This window comes from Vanessa tameamea, chromosome 31 (genome assembly GCF_037043105.1).
Source record: "Vanessa tameamea isolate UH-Manoa-2023 chromosome 31, ilVanTame1 primary haplotype, whole genome shotgun sequence".
Taxonomy (NCBI): domain Eukaryota; kingdom Metazoa; phylum Arthropoda; class Insecta; order Lepidoptera; family Nymphalidae; genus Vanessa; species Vanessa tameamea.
Window position 1 is genome coordinate 52,501 of NC_087339.1, and position 5,000 is coordinate 57,500.

The following is a 5,000-nucleotide window of genomic DNA, read 5'->3' on the forward strand; positions in this document are numbered from 1 at the left end:
GAAAGCGATACCTCCCGAACACCACATCTCCCGCGATCGTTACAACCGCGGGATTCAGTGCTGGGCTATTTCCTGTTCGCTCGCCGCTACTAAGGAAATCCTGGTTAGTTTCTTTTCCTCCGCTTACTAATATGCTTAAATTCGGCGGGTGATCCTCCCTGATCTGAGGCCAACGATAAAAAAAACGAGGCAGACGCGATATCCGTCAACGCGACGGCGCCGCTTTCGTCGAGACGAGAGAGAATTTTCATTCCGGTCGTTCCGACGTCGGCGTCGACGCGCTCTTCGGACGTCGAGTCCGCCTACTCGATATACGAATGTTTCGATGTCATCACGTAAACTATGCGCGCGCGCGCGCTTTATGTACACTCGTATATAAACGTTCGTAACGATCGCGGAGCTTTTGTATTCGAAATTTTGACATTAGAAAATAAACAAAAGAAACGCACATACTCATCTCGAGACGAGAAGAGATCACCTAAACTCCGATTACCCCCTCTTCGAATTATCGAGAACAACTCAATGAAACGATCGAAAGGTCGGAGATGGGCGCTCCTCGTCTGGCGACGAGCGACGCTCTCAGTCTCTCTGACGTCGCATATAACGAAACTCCGTGACGTGAACGTACACACGAACGTATATAAAAAATATACATAATATAAATTATATATACACGCACGCATGTAAACGTAAACATACATACACATCGTCGTATTTGTTATATTTGAACGGACCGAGAACGAAATGCGTATATTAAGTATTATATTTAAACACGTAATAACGATCTCGAACGCGGATACCGTCATATGTTCGAGTCGAACGTCAAAGTCTTTTACTTCGGTTAAGACGTAAAGAGACGAGACATTAAACGTTCGAACAGTGTGGTTTATATTTTTATACAGCCGGCCCTCAGACAGGAGTGGTCCTGGATGTTTCTCCACGGACCGCAATGTGCGTTCGAAATGTCGATGTTCAAATGTGTCCTGCAGTTCACACTATGACGCGCAGTTAACTGCGTTCTTCATCGACCCGCGAGCCAAGTGATCCACCGTCCAGGGTAATGGTTTTGTTAATTTTTTTGTTGTATAATTTCTACGATCACTCGAACGATTCTATACGCCAGAGTGATATTAGTTAGTTTTTTATTTTTATTTTTTTTTTTTTTTTTGTTTTTTTCTCTTCTTTTTAGTATATAGAGAAAAATTCAAAAATTAAAAAAAAATAAATAAAATAAAATAAAAAAAAAAAAAAAAAGTACAAAACAAAAAAAAAAAAATATACATTTTATTTGAAGATGACGTATGTGCGTTGACACATCGTACTTTCCTCGAAATCGACATCGAAAAATATCAGTATAGGACGCGTTACACGACTCTCCGACTCGAGAACGAGAGAATCGCGTCCTCGCATCGAAACGACACATTCCGAACGTCGATTTTTGTGTTTTAGAATTTTATTATCGTTCATCATCGCACTCATTCGAGATAGATAATTTACGTTAATGATCCTTCCGCAGGTTCCCCTACGGAAACCTTGTTACGACTTTTACTTCCTCTAAATGATCAAGTTTGGTCAACTTCCCAGCAACGCCGACGGCCGTGAAGCCACCGCGTGTCGGTCCGAAGACCTCACTAAATCATTCAATCGGTAGTAGCGACGGGCGGTGTGTACAAAGGGCAGGGACGTAATCAACGCGAGCTTATGACTCGCGCTTACTAGGAATTCCTCGTTTATGGGGGATAATTGCAAACCCCAATCCCCAGCACGAAGGAGTTTCAACGGGTTGCCCGGGCCTCTAGGCCAGGGAGAACATGCTGATTCCTTCAGTGTAGCGCGCGTGCGGCCCAGGACATCTAAGGGCATCACAGACCTGTTATTGCTCAATCTCGTGCGGCTCGAAGCCGCCGGTCCCTCTAAGAAGAATTTTAATACGCCGCCAGTGAGTTGCTCGACCGAAATCGAGCACACCTAAATGACGACGCCTATTTAGCAGGCTAGAGTCTCGTTCGTTACCGGAATTAACCAGACAAATCGCTCCACCAACTAAGAACGGCCATGCACCACCACCCACCGAATCAAGAAAGAGCTATTAATCTGTCAATCCTTCCGGTGTCCGGGCCTGGTGAGATTTCCCGTGTTGAGTCAAATTAAGCCGCAGGCTCCACTCCTGGTGGTGCCCTTCCGTCAATTCCTTTAAGTTTCAGCTTTGCAACCATACTCCCCCCGGAGTCCAAAATCTTTGGTTTCCCGGAAGCTGCCCGCCGAGCCATTGTAGTAACGTCGGCGGATCGCTAGATGACATATTTACGGTTAGAACTAGGGCGGTATCTAATCGCCTTCGAACCTCTAACTTTCGTTCTTGATTGATGAAAACACCTTTGGCAAATGCTTTCGCTGATGTTCGTCTTGCGACGATCCAAGAATTTCACCTCTAACGTCGCAATACGAATGCCCCCAGTTATCCCTATTAATCATTACCTCGGAGTTCTGAAAACCAACAAAATAGAACCGAGATCATATTCTATTATTCCATGCACGAAATATTCAAGCGGCATTTTGAGCCCGCTTTGAGCACTCTAATTTGTTCAAAGTAAAATTGTCGGCCCATCTCGACACTCACTGAAGAGCACCGCGATAGGATTTTGATATTGAACCGGCGTTTTACCGCCGGCTCACCGACGATATGCTCCGCAGACGTGTCAGTATCACCGCGGATGCGGTGCACCGACAGCGCGGCGCACAAATGCAACTACGAGCTTTTTAACCGCAACAATTTTAGTATACGCTATTGGAGCTGGAATTACCGCGGCTGCTGGCACCAGACTTGCCCTCCAATTGTTCCTCGTTAAAATATTTAAAGTGTACTCATTCCGATTACGAGGCCTCGAAAGAGTCCCGTATCGTTATTTTTCGTCACTACCTCCCCGTGCCGGGAGTGGGTAATTTGCGCGCCTGCTGCCTTCCTTGGATGTGGTAGCCGTTTCTCAGGCTCCCTCTCCGGAATCGAACCCTGATTCCCCGTTACCCGTGACAACCATGGTAGTCGCAGAAACTACCATCGAAAGTTGATAAGGCAGACATTTGAAAGATGCGTCGCCGGTACTGGACCATGCGATCGGCAAAAGTTATCCAGATTCATCAAAATTAACGACTTCGGACGAGACGCCCTCCGTCGATTGGTTTTGATCTAATAAAAGCACTCATCCCATCACTGGTCAGAGTTCTGATTGCATGTATTAGCTCTAGAATTACCACAGTTATCCAAGTAACTGAGTAAGATCTAAGGAACCAAAACTGATATATTGAGCCATTCGCGGTATCGCCTTAATACGGCTTGCACTGAGACATGCATGGCTTAATCTTTGAGACAAGCATATAACTACTGGCAGGATCAACCAGGGAGCTAACATAGACTTGTTGAAGTCGTCAAACTCTCTTCTCGTTTCATATTCACATATAAAATACACACACACACGCGAGGCACGCACGCACGCACGCATGCATGCATGCATGCACGCATGTATGTATGTATGTACCATATACGCACAGTATGAAACGAGCGTCTTACCGTATCGTCAATCGCGTTAGACGCGATAGATTTTAACGGTTGACTCTTTTATAATTCAAACGAGACACTCGCTCGCGCGCGCTCGCGCGCTCCCCCGCGCTTTATATATTTATCGAGACGATATTTATATATCGCGACGGCGGCGGCGGCGGCGGCGGCGACGGCGGCGTCGTCACATAATGACACATCACGGTCACGAATTCGAACGTTCTAAACGAGATCGAGTTTATTTTAAAATAACACTTCGCACACGACGTGTACGTATGTATTGTTCAACGATTATTATCGTAAAACATTGGGATCGACGCCCGGTGTTTGAGTGATCGTACCGATACTCGGGTTATGTATTTTTTGTACATGATAAATGAAAAATAAAAAGAATTTTAGAAACGACCGTTTTCATGATATAATATCAAAATTATACACATTATACGAATACACTGAATCTTTTAAAAACTCTGGTCTCTAACACGTTTCCTTCTCATATGTGTCGTGTCACGACGTCGCACAGATCTACTACAATGAATCGACACTATTCCATGAGGATAGATTGTAGAGAAGAGCGCGACGACGACGACGATAAGAGGAAGCGCATGTGAGGCAGAGAGATTTACGTGCGTCCGTCGGTCGGCACAGTTTTACAGAACGAAAAAAAAAAAAAGAATCTTTTCATCATTTCCACGTGTCAGTGAATATTGTATGTTGTCCCCCCAGCGGTCGCGACGATTCGTACGTACATAGGTAATACTACGTGTAAAGTATAATATAACGCGATACGACGAATCGAGACGCCAGAGAGACGCAACAACGACGACGACGAAAGGAAACGATAATAAATTTTTATTTTTCGTTATACAAGAGTACTACTGTGATCGGTCACTTCGCGTCTCGCATCAAATTTCAATGTTCGACGTTCGAACGTTCGAACCGTCACTACTCCATATATATGCCCGGCGACGAGTATGACATTCGGCTCGTCCGAACGGAATGTAATTTTTTTATTTTTTTTTTTTACGTTTCTCATATTTGATCCGATATCATAAGAGAACAAACCCCAGACACGCACCCCTAACCGCCCACCCCCCCCCCAAACCCCCAACCCCCCCGCAACCCCCTCTGTATACCCCGAAACAAACATCCAAACCCGTATTATATATATATATCTCTATTATATATTTTGTTCAATATTTTTATATATAGGATATGATTATATGATATTATGCAACGTCAATGCAACATCAACATCAACAACAACAACAACAACAACAACAACAACAACAACAACAAAAGAAAGAAAAAAAAAAAACAACAATATAGAAAGTTTTATCTTGATTTATTTTCATTTCACCCGTATTCGTTTATCGAAAAATAATAATAATAATAATGATGATGATGATGATGATGAATAAATATAATAATAAAGAACATGACG

General features: G+C 43.9%; 3 non-coding genes across 3 annotated transcripts in view; all 3 read right to left on the reverse strand.

The window, feature by feature from the left end:
- Positions 1 to 172, reverse strand: part of LOC135194564 (large subunit ribosomal RNA) — a 3,975-nt gene extending 3,803 nt beyond the window's left edge. The window contains exon 1 of the ribosomal RNA XR_010309838.1: positions 1 to 172. This exon is cut by the window's left edge and continues 3,803 nt beyond it. This is a non-coding gene — a ribosomal RNA (large subunit ribosomal RNA).
- Positions 173 to 903: 731 nt separating this feature from the next.
- On the reverse strand, positions 904 to 1,060 carry LOC135194537 (5.8S ribosomal RNA). The gene has a single exon (XR_010309811.1). It is a non-coding gene; the product is annotated as a 5.8S ribosomal RNA (ribosomal RNA).
- Positions 1,061 to 1,499: 439 nt separating this feature from the next.
- On the reverse strand, positions 1,500 to 3,402 carry LOC135194551 (small subunit ribosomal RNA). The gene has a single exon (XR_010309825.1). It is a non-coding gene; the product is annotated as a small subunit ribosomal RNA (ribosomal RNA).
- Between the last annotated feature and the right edge of the window lie 1,598 nt (positions 3,403 to 5,000).